This window comes from Aptenodytes patagonicus, chromosome 14 (genome assembly GCF_965638725.1).
Source record: "Aptenodytes patagonicus chromosome 14, bAptPat1.pri.cur, whole genome shotgun sequence".
Taxonomy (NCBI): Eukaryota; Metazoa; Chordata; class Aves; order Sphenisciformes; family Spheniscidae; genus Aptenodytes; species Aptenodytes patagonicus.
Genome location: NC_134962.1, coordinates 11038969 through 11050779, shown reverse-complemented (window position 1 = coordinate 11050779; position 11811 = coordinate 11038969). Strand labels below are relative to the sequence as shown.

Below are 11811 nucleotides of genomic sequence, written 5' to 3'. Positions count from 1 at the left end.
GGCTACAGTTGCACAACCACCTTGTTCTGAAAAATTGGACTCAAGCCTAAGCTGTTAGTTGGCTCCCCGTTTACCCTGACTTGTTTGCTCATGCCCTGTACCAAACTCAAGCAAACAAACTGATGAATTTGGACCTCACCCATTTCCAGATATTGTCAGGGCCCTGAATGTATCAAGAGGCCTTGGCTGTCCCGACCAGCCTCACCTGGGACCCCCACCCACAGCCCCTGCCCATGGCCCAGGAGCTCTACTTAAGCTCAGCCCCAGGGTACCTAACCCCTGCCTGGGCTGGAGGTGTCTCCAGCCTGAACTCCTGGGTGAACCTTGGCCCTGTGCTGTAGGCAGCTCGTCTCTGGTCTTCTCTTTGGCCCCTTCTGCTTTTGTACCTGACTGGGCTCCCTGGATGGATCCTGGACCTGGTTCATCACTCTTTGTGTCTGGGCCTCTCAGTGGGCCCCATTGCCATCATCCACCACTGCCTGTGCTGGGGTCACACTTGGTTCCTGGGTCACCTTCCCTTGGGAATCTATTGGCATTTGCTGCTCCCTGAAAAACATAAACTTTAAGTGAAAAGTGGCTGGGGGTGGAAAAACAGCAACAAAATACAACGGAACAGGAGAAAGCTTGACCACTGGATTGGGTCTCCACCACTGCTTCAGCATCCCTGCTGCCTGTACTTCCCTGTCTGCTTGTCGGGTGTAATAGAAGCTTGGGAAAGCATTATAAGGAACACTCAGTTAATGTTTATAGAGAGGTAATGCGCTAAGTTCTCCTATGAAACTTTTTACTCTAAATTTACAGGCCTTATATGCAATATTATTTTGGGGACAGCATATTGTATTCATTAGATATTTCAAATGGTATAAACAAGGCAGTAGAAGTACTCAAATTGCTGCAAGCCAGATGGAGATCTTATCATACTACCTCCCACAATTTAGAATAACTTCTTTTTGAAAGCCCCAAGTCATTCTGCCTATAGCATAGCAGACGAGTGAATCTCCCGGGTCAGTGCTGAACTGTGCCATGTAGAGCAGCTATTTGCCTGTCCCCTCTCTCTGTTAAGGACGGACACAAAGTGCAGCCTCCTGCCTGAGCACTCGCTGCACTAGTGCACAGTGGTGGAAGGTGCATGCAGGCTTAAACAAAAATAAAGTAAAAATTAGATCATGCAGAGTCACATTTTTGGAGCATACGGGAACATTTTAGTCTAATTATCTTCTTGAGCACAGAAAGAAAAGGAAACATTTTACCAGGGTCAGTTTTTAAAAGGATTATCCTAGGTAAATTGATCTGCAGAGAATTGCTCCCAAACCTATAAATCATATTGATTTACTTGCTTTACACTTCTAAAGGGTGACCAAGGAGTTATCGGAAGGGTGCACAGAGCCCTCAGTCTCACAGATTGAGGATGTGGCTTATTCCTGCCTGTAATATGGATTAGCAAGATACAAATGATCTCTCTGTTGTAATAAACAGAAAGGGAATTATTGTGTTTCTTCTCAATAAAAAAAATGAGAATAGACTAGTTGTGATTTCCTAGCACTACCTGACTAGATCTGAGTTTCCCAAATTTCACTGTATTTGCATGGCAGTTAGGGAAGAGCACTTATGCTTTTAACTTGGGGTGGATCTTCACAGTTTATAATCGCATGCATTCATTAAATGTAGCGTAAGTTGCACTCTGGAAGCATACCTCCTTTGGTACTTTCCAGTTCTTCAGCATATAACATTCTGCCCTTTCATTAGTTTGTAAAACAAATTTAAAAGTCCAATGAATACTAATGATGGAAAAATAGCAAAATGCTCTTATGCATCTATTGTATTCTCAGTTTGTTTTAAAATATTTAACAGCCATGTTTTGGAGCAATTTTTAAAATATTATGTTAAATTTTCTAATTGAAGTTTTGAGGCAGCCAGATTGACTCATCTGAACAGAGCAATTAGTTTGGCAGAATTGACTCATGGTCATTCTACCTGACAGCATTCCCTTTTGTGGGAATGTAACTCTTACTGTGAAAATGTTGTACTAAGCAAACCTTAGTTCCGCTCGTAAATCAGTTCGATGAAAGGTTTGAAAGCCTGTTTCTATGGTGTAGTTAAATTACATTGAAAGTACAACTGAATTTGTCCCTAGTTTTTCCATCAAGTATAATGTGACTTAAAGAAAAGTTCACTGAAGATAGAGTACGGTTTAGAAAGCCAGATGAGATTTCTTGAACGAAAGTAGATAGAATTTAGGTAAACATTCTCTAAGTTTAAAATAACACACTGAAGCATTTGTCTTTGATTATCAATTTTAACGTACATAGTAATGAGACTTTATTCTCATGGGGACAGGCACGTTAAAAAAAAGTTCCAGAGTGCTTGCATTCAGATTCCTGAAATCAAGCTCCTCCTTGCAGTCAAAATTGGATGTAAAGTTGGAAGAAGGATGGCTTTTGATTCACGTGTGAATGAACTTTCCAAATACTTGCCAATTCTACAAGATAAATTAAATGGAAGATTTCTGGAAGACTAGTCAGCCACTCTGTACCAGCAGTGGTGTTGAGCTGCTGTCACAGCAACAGCTGAGGAACTTTGATGCTCTTGCATCAAAAGCTAACCAGTGCCTAGTTTGGAGCCCACCCAAAATTCAGCTTTTTTTGGCTTACTAACATCAACTACCTGGAGGCAGATGCAACATTATATGGGTCAGAAGCAGCTTCAGTGATGTCCCTGAATTACGTTTTTCCTCATGCACACTGCTCTAGTCATAAAGAAACAGAGCCAAAAGTTGTAATTTATGAGTAGGTTTGCCAGTCTATGGAATTCATAAGTCTTCCCTGAGGAGGAAGCTGATATCTACAAAATACTTCACCTAAAGTGTAAAGAAAGAAAAAAAAAAGCAGCTAACGACCCATGAGAAAACAACTGCACAAATACCTTCCGTTTTCCCTCATAGCCACAAGAGTGGACCATGCGTCTTCCTTTTGGACCACAAATACATCCTATTTTCAAAGGGAATGTTCTTTTATTAAAAATTAGTACAAGTTTTCTTAATCTGACTTATAATGCACATATTGATTAGAATTGAAAACTGGACATTTTCCAGCTCTGCTCTAGCGTAACAAAACCCACAATCGTGCACCTCTTCTCCAAACGGATCAGTGTCCAAATTCTTCCTAGTGAGTTTTTAATTACTGGTAATTGAAATAACATGTCAAATCTTAACTTTTAAATATTGCTCTAGCTCTGCCTCAGGTCGGGCTTTCAAATCTCTCCTGCAGACCATCACTCCTTCCACCAGCAGAGCCGTGGCCATTTCCCATATTTAGAACTGGGTTCATAACTGCATGTGCCGAAGCGAGTCAGCAGGAAGTGTATATTTGCATATAATGCTCCATCCCAAGCTAAGAAGGCAGCACAACACAAGAATTTTGCTCTCCCATAATGTTATTAAAAGAGCTGTTAAAAAAACTCGTGGGGAAAAAAGATCAAAATGGTCACAAAACTTATTTTCCATTTTAATACCTTTCCCTGCAAACTAATGGTTGTGCAGTTGTGCTCACAGGTGAAATTGGTTTTATTCCTATTGTTAGAGATGGCTGTCTGCAGTAAAGAGTGGCAGCATCCCACCCTGCAGCAAATCATCATTTTTTTGTCAGGGCATGTATTATTTGTGACATTTCATTGTCTTCATAGTACAAATCATTTTTCTGCTAAAGCACGAGGAAACAGGAAGGATGGAGTAGAGGGATCTTTTGTTTCTACAGGAGAAATTCCAAGCAAAATAGTGGGAGGGTATTTAAAAAAAAAAGAAGTAAAATTCTGGGGTTTTTTCATTTCAAGCCAGTAGTGGAAATTGATTAATGAAGCCCGTCTGTAGCCAGTACAAAGGGCCAAATCTTCAGTTAATATAAAATAGCAAGCTTCTACTTTTAAAAACCAGAAAGAGGAAGGGGACATAAAACTAAAAAACAAACAGGCATATTTGATCATTTAGTGGTGAAAAGATCAGGCACTCCTCAGTCGCAGGGTTTTATTTTTGTGCATTGTGTCAATGATTGGAAACCATATGTTTTAAGACCAGCTTCAATAGTATCAGTAGCTACAGTCCTCCTCTCAGATTACTTTTTACTGCCTGCCTAATTTTGAGCTTTAATAGCTAACATGCACTTTGTTTATCAGTTACAAATGTTCTGAATTTTGATGAAGCGGGCTAAACAACACATACTGGTTTATCATCAGTACTAAAGACCCAGCTAACAATTTGTTTAATATTGTGGCCTGCGACTTTGCAAACAAGTATTTCTCAGAAATAAGAATAGTAGTCTTGAAATTGATGGCTCTGGTTCTGAATGCTGAATGTGAGATGTTAGCACTAGGAACCTGACACAGCTCTTGTCATCCCTGGAAGAATCCATCCTACAAGGTGCTGAGCCTTTTGGCATCAAAAGTGCAACCAAGTATAGCACTGTTAAGTCCCCTCAGATGGCACTCCTGTTAAATAGCCGGTCCCATATTAAGTGCTTTATTGCACTGAGGTCAGTCTGGCAGTATTAAAATTAAATACATGTTTAAAGACTTTCCAGAATCAGATCCTTAGTACCTTGCAGGATTGAGCACTAATGCATGAAATAGTTCTTTTTTAAGTAATTCTGATTAGCTGTGCAACAAAGAAATTCAAAGTAGTCTCTAGCTTGTGTTATTTATCCTCTAATTACTTGAGGACAGAGTACCTCTTCTCTGTTTTTAAAGCACTGCATAAATTAATGATGTTCTAACAATAACAGCAGCAGCAGTTCTGGGCATTTACCAGAGAGGAAGCAACCATTAGCCTTGAGAATGAAATTTCACTGCAGTCCACAAAATAATGTGTTAGGAAATATTACGGTTGCCAACTTTCGCAATTTTGTTGAAAGTTTTCTAAAATGTGAGGGTTGGGGTGTTTTGGGTTTGGGTTTTTCTATTTTTCCAAAAAGCCTTTTTTTTTTTTTCTCCCCACAAAGCCTGAGCTCTGGTATCATGTGAAAACATGAAAATGTGAGATTCTCAGTTTTAATTTTAGAAGACAAGTAAGTTACTCAGCACTGTGGTTGCAAAGAGAAATTGAAAACAGGAACCCAAGGGCCAGAGAACAATTAGTAAGAGCCCGAAATTCATTGCTTTTAAAAGCTTACACTTTGTAAAGCAATTTCATGACACTCAGGGTCTGACTCGGGGTGTTTCTATGCTTGGGGTTAACCATATTCAGTACCCCAATAAATCCTCTATACCCTTTTTGAGGGCTTCTCACCTTGGTTTGTGCCAGAGGGTGGCATCACATCAATTGTCAGAGAGGATGCTAAAGTTAAATATTGGCTCATTTCTTGTTTTTAAAAACAGAACCAGTTGTTTGTATTGATATAACTCTGTTCATTTTGATGATGAGGTGGACAGCAGAAACTGGAAATATTTCCTCAAGGGAAATACACTTTCCATAGTAACTAAACTTTGGGATCTAGCTCCTTGCCTCCCTTTGCCATGGACTGACCCAGACTGCACTGGAACAGGGTGAGGCTCTGGAACACCTGCAATACATTGATGACATCATTGTGTGGGGCAACACAGCAGGAGAAGTTTTTGAAAAAGGGAAGAAAATAGTCCAAATCCTTCTGAAAGCCGGTTTTGCCATAAAACAAAGTAAAGTCAAGGGACCTGCACAGGAGATGATCGTTTTTAGGAATAAAATGGCAAGATGGACGTCGTCAAATCCCAATGGCTAGGATCAACAAAATAACAGCCATGTCTCCACCAACTAGCAAAAAGGAAACACAAGCTTTCTCAGGCATCATGGGTTTTTGGAGAATGCATATTCCAAATTACAGTCTGATTGTAAACCCTCTCTATCAAGTGACCTGGAAGAAGAACGATTTCAAATGGGGCCCCGAGGAACGACAAGCCTTTGAACAAATTAAACAGGAGGTAGTTCATGCAGTAGCCCTTGGGCCAGTCCGGGCAGGGCAAGATGTAAAAAATGTGCTTTACACCGCAGCCGGGGAGAATGGCCCTACCTGGAGCCTCTGGCAGAAAGCACCGGGGGAGACTCGAGGTCGATCTCCCACACTATGGGATAAGCTCTCTGGATCCCAGGCTTGGCAGAAGGCGGCTCCCCGTGTGCCCTAAGGATAGGGTACGGGCTGGCTGCTCAGGTCCCCCGGGGTGCCCAAGGAAGGGGACCATTGGCTCCTCAACCTGTCCAGGACACTGTCACCTAGCCAGGTGATTGGGAGCGTTTCCATTTGGTGAATATGTCGACCTTTCTACACAGTTTCCCTTTATTCTTTAAGTTTATGGTGCATGGGAATAAGCACAGGGTAACAAGTCAGGCAAACCCCCTTCTAAACCTGGCGTGGTCTTTGACAAAAAAAATTCCATCACTGGGAAATCCTTGGCATTATATGACTGGTGATGACCCAGCCTGATGAAATGGAGACTTTTATTGAGCCAACTACTAGGGCTTGCTCCTACTTTCTCTTGTCTTGCAGCCTGGTACCCCATGCAGCTGTATGACCTGTGCACCCCAACCCATAATCTCATCTGTGGGGCAGAAACCATTTTGTTCCCTTGCCTTTCTAAATTGCTTTTAAGGTCTACAGGTATTTTGCTGGATACTAACAATGATGAAAATACTTAAAATTCCTAATTGAAAAATATCCTTTATCTTCTGCTTTGCACCCTTTTCCCACTGTGCCCTTATCTACTTTTCTAAATATTGCATACAATGTTTTTAGTAAATAGAAAGGATATTAGAGTAGACAAATAATGTTTACCCACCAGCTCAAGAAAGGTGTTTCTGGCAGCAATTCACAAGTTACAAAAATTACTTATACTGAAAGGGACAAGGAGTGTCTTTTTGTGTGCAGGGTGCTGTACAAACAATGAGGTCCTGGTCTCTGACTGGCTTTCTGTGGCATTACCACAAACAATACTAATTCTTAAATACCTGCCTGGCTTTAAGCACTTAAGTAAATAATTGTATTGGTTGTTGTAGGACTATTCACATGCATAAAACTAAGCATATATTTAAATATGTTGTGAAATCAGGGGTCGAGTGAATTTTGCATGCAAGGCATTTTTAGATGATTAGTATATATGGACTTACTTGTTAAGACCAGCTTCGAAAGGAGCTAATGTGGTGATCAGGTTTTTGGGCAGGGAAGTGGGGGAAAGGAAAAGAATTTTTTTCAAGACGGATCTAAAGGCTTTCTTGTACTTCAGAGACTCCTCACCAGAACCACGATTACAGGCAAGAAAGGCAGCAAGGAAGTCCCCCAAACCAGCGATCTCTCCGAGTTTAATGTGAGAGCGGTGTAAACTCAGAACTGCAGATAATCCGTGGGGAAATCAGGGGGTTAGTGCTGAGAACTGATGGGGAATAACAACTGAAAGAGCTTTGGTTTTTCTAGGCCGGCGGGAGGTAGCTCATGCTAGGAAGCCTGCCAGCTCCGAACTGATGCTGGGAGCTTTGTCTCCTTTGGATTGTAGGAACACACTTTGCAGTCGAACTGATCTGAGAGATTTTGATAGTAAAAACAGCTGTCTCATTGCAATGATGTTTTTGTTCCATTGTCAAAATTTTGAGTTAAACCCATGAGTGGGCTGCAGCTTGTTCAAACCCTGAACTCAACACCCTTTGTGCTCCTTTGGCTTTTCCACTGCAGTTCATGGGATATCCCCTTCCTGAGGAAAGGGCTAGGTGTAATAAAAGCCGTCGGGGCGAGGACTTGCAGGTCTCCTCCGATGCCTCCCCAGTGCTGGAGAGACAGAACTGGAGAGCTGCAGTCTGCCTCAGACTGGTGAGAAGCGGGGAATAAAGAGGAAGAGCGGGGCGTGGAAATGAAACGCCCCAATGCCACTGTGGCCGGGCTGCATCCCCAGCGAGCAGGTACGCCAGTGGGAAGGGGCAGCTGTGCGGTACCTGTGCCATGTGTGGGGACAGGCCGGCACGGGCAAGGTGAAGCTGTGCGCATGGTGTACAGCACAAGGGGACGCATGGAGGGTGCATGCGGTGGGAGGCCCCAGCCCCATCTCCCCAGCATGAGCCCTCCGAAGGTGCCTGTTGCCCCTCTCTTGGATGTGTGGAGAAGCAGATGATGTACCTGATAGAGACACCCGTCATCAGGCAGGAGCAGAAGTCCCCCTCCAGGTGCACACGCCAGAGACTGCCTCTGATTCTGTGCTGACATGGGAGATGGGGCAGCACCTCTGTATGGCCACAAATTCATCCTGGTTCCCTTGAGGAGATCAGAGCTAGAAGCAAGATCACCCGGGGGGGCTTTCACCCTCTGGGGAGCCAGAAGCTGTGTGACGCTCCGTGTTCGTGAGTGCGGAGGGATGGCTTGTGCGAGTGAAGCTATTTCTGCAGGTCTGCAGGACCTAAGGCTCTGTGGCACAGCATGCATAAGAAAAACAGATGTCCACAAAAGCCCTTCCTTTTAAATTGATTTTTTAAAATTGTCAGTAGAGATCAGTAACAGAAGGATCGTAGTGAGAATGATTATTTTCATGGAAGCAGAGCCTACAGATAAGGTGGTATTCAAGTGGTATTCAAGTGTCTGAGTTTTAAACCACGAATCTCTCTTAAAAACTTGCAGCTAAATGTACGTTGATAGCACCGACGACGATAAAACTGTAGCTACGAAAGCAAAAAAGCGTGTTAGGAGAGTACCTGCTACCAGCGAAAATACTGGCTGGCTTTTGTTAGAAAACGCGGGGGAAGCGGCCGGGACAGCTCTCCCTCCAGCCAAAACAGCGGCGGTGGGTCACACGGGGCAGGTTTGTGACAATAGCGGAGGGGCTGCCAGGGCGTCCCCGCGCTCCGGCCGGGCCCCGCGGCGTGCGGGAGCCGCGGGAGGCTCCTCCTCCGCCCCGGCACCGCGCCGCGGGCAGCGCAGCCGCGCGGGCGCTGGGACACCTCGGAGGGCGCACGCTGCCACACGCCGCGGCCCCACGCGTGCGGTAGGTGCGGCGCGGGCCGGCCACCCCCGACGGCGGGCAGCCCGGGGAAAGCCCCGCGGTGCCGCCAGGGGCCGGCGGTCCCGGTGACAGGCTGCCGTGGGGGGCGGAGGGGCCGGGTGTTCCGGCCTCGCTACCGGGGAAGCAACAGGTCAGATGAACCGATTAAAAATCCCCGCGTCGTCCCTCGTGCTGCGTGTGCCGGCGGACCGGCCGGGGCGCACCGCACCGCACCGCTCCGCACCCCCGCGCAGCCCGCGGGCTCCGGCGGGACGCGCGGCGGGGAGGGGGGTGGGCGCGCCGCGGGCGCAGCGCGGGGCGCGGAGCCGCCGCCCCGCTCCGCTCCCTTCCGCGGGCATGCGCGCCTGCCTCGCACATGCTCACTGCGCCCGCAGCGGGCGCGCACACTCCGCAGCGCTGCGGCTCCGCGCTGCGCCTCCGGTGAGTATGGGGAGGCGGGTACGGCCGCGGAGCCGCTTCTCCCCGCGCCCGCGGAGGGGGCCGGCGGCAGCGGGCTCCCGAGCGGGGCTTTGCGTGCCCGCGGCTAGTCCGAAGTGCGAAACCGCCTCCGCGTGTTGCGCGCCGGGCGGTGCGCGGAGCCGGGGCGGGGGGCACGGCGCAGGGCGCTGCCGCGGAGCGAGGCGCTCGCCCTGAAACCCGTCGGGGGACGGCGGCGTTGGGGGGGCGCGGTGAGCCGCCCTCCGCGGGCGCGGCGCGGCTCTGGGCGCGGTGCGGCGCCTTCCGTGGCGGGAAGCGCGGCAGCGCCTTCGCGTCCTGCGTGCGGAGTTGCGACCACGGATTGACTGAGGTAGTTAATTGATGCGCAGCGTAGCGTTTGACTTTACCTTAAAACTGGCTTCGTTTGGTAATTATTTATAACCTGAAGCGTGCGTTTAAATAAAAGGGAGTTAACGCTCTTTTTCGCGGTTGTTCTTATGAAGAAAACTTGTACTGTGATTTATGCAGTTTAAGTAAACTTTTTTGAGTGTTAAATCATGCTTGAGCCCAGTGAATGGCCTCTAAAGGAAATTATTCGTGGTATACAACTACCATTTTTCAGGCACTTCAAATAATGATATATTCTGTTGTATAAAACTTTAATTGTTAAAATGCATATGGTTAACCAATGAGCAGTTTATTGGTCTACATCAAATTTATTAACAGGAATTTTGTTAAGCGTCAAATTCACACATCCCTTAGCACTGTTAAAGGCAATGGCAGCAGTGTTTTATTGTTTAACCTTTCTGGTGGACTTTACTAATTTACTGAGAATTTCTTATCTCTGCAATGCCATCCATAGAGGGGTTCCACCCCCCCCAGCCAATATATCGAGAAAGCATGTCTAAATTCTTTATGCATGTCTACATCTGTGTGTATCAGAGCGGTCTGGTCCCCAAAAGATGGCATATATTTAAACTAGTTGTTCTATGTCTAATGTTTCTTAGATCCTTTCATACATTTAGTGATGTATTGTTTTGTGCTACATGTTGCTACGTACAAGATAAATTCTTTCTCCTCGTCCTTTTTGACATGAATAAACCATTTCTATTCTTAAACAAAGCTGAATTTTTATTTCTACTTTGAAATTCAAGGCATCATGTGGCCTCAAATGTTACACATGCAAGTAGGAAAGACTTGCAGTGCAAATGCCTTGAAAATAATCGGTGCTTGCAGCTTTGGAAACATTCCAGAAACTTTTTAAGCATGTTTTGAAAATTCACTTGAAATGGCACAGCAGCTGTTAGATTTAATTATTCTAACTTATGTCTCTTAAAAAAAAAAAAAAAAAAGTGATGCAAAATTAAATTTGTGAAGTTATTGAGTCGAATATTGAGTCAAATCGTCCACGCAATTCTTGTGCCTCTTCTACTCCCCCACCAACAGGTCAAAACACTTGGCTAAATAACAAGCGGTGTACTCTTTTGGTTTTAGGCTCATCGATTTGTTTTGCTTTGCTTTGTTTAGCCCGCTCCCCTCAGCTCATTTTCTTTCAAAATACTACATAGAGACTTGATTCCCATGACTCACTAATCTTATCACCATTATTTGGTTGAAATGTTTGAAAGGGGCTCCTGTTTCAAATATCTCACAACCTTGGCAGTCTTAAATTTCATTAGAAAAGCTTCGTTAGGGAAAAATAAAAATGTTGTTGATAATTCCTCCTCCAACAATAAGTCCCATATCCAACTACGTGATGTGTGTGGATACGCCTCGATTATAAAAAGGAATTAAACTCAGGTATTCATACAAAGAATTTGATCTCAGAATATCACTTAAAGAATCTTGTGTGTGGTTGTGCTTAGGTGGTTGATATGCTAGATTTTTCTGAAAATTAAATAATTTAACTATTAATCCTGCAAAAATTAGTTGCATGTTTAACTTCAAGCCTGTAAGGCATCCTACTGAAGTTGGTGTGGCTGTATTTGTATGTCACTGTGTCTATGTATGCGCTGCTGACAAAGAAAACAATTAAAGAAGTTAGTAATTTTCTGCTGTCTTCCCAACTGTTATTTATGATGTGTAGTAGTAAAACAGCTATTCTGAAATAAGCTATAATTCTCTTCAGTAAGATTTGTTTCTTCTGTGCCAAATTTTGCAGTAACCAGATGGTTTTAAGGTGTCTTCAACTGGAGAACAAGCAAAAACAGTGCTGAAGACTAATTATTCCTTGCAGTAAATGTCTTCTGCAATAAATTCACAGGTTGTTAGACAACCTGTGGAAATGATTGTTAGGATTACTTGTGCAGTGAAAAATGCTTTCAAAATTTTGTGAAAACTAGCAAAAGTTCTTAGAATGCTAAGAAAATATTTTTGAATTAATTTTGCGTGGCTGGA

At 44.6% G+C, this 11811-nt stretch overlaps 1 protein-coding gene across 9 annotated transcripts in view; it reads left to right on the top strand.

The window, feature by feature from the left end:
- The first annotated feature begins 8956 nt into the window (after positions 1-8956).
- Positions 8957-11811, top strand: part of EYA2 (EYA transcriptional coactivator and phosphatase 2) — a 105846-nt gene continuing 102991 nt past the window's right edge. For 4 of the 9 annotated variants that reach the window (XR_012996483.1, XM_076352044.1, XM_076352043.1 and 1 more), the window contains exon 1: positions 9386-9417. The gene's annotated coding sequence lies outside the window, so the exon portion shown is untranslated. Of the gene's footprint in view, positions 8980-9084; positions 9128-9363; positions 9418-9744; positions 9785-11811 lie in introns of those variants that run through there. The other 5 variants (XM_076352039.1, XM_076352047.1, XM_076352041.1 and 2 more) reach the window with 4 other exon arrangements.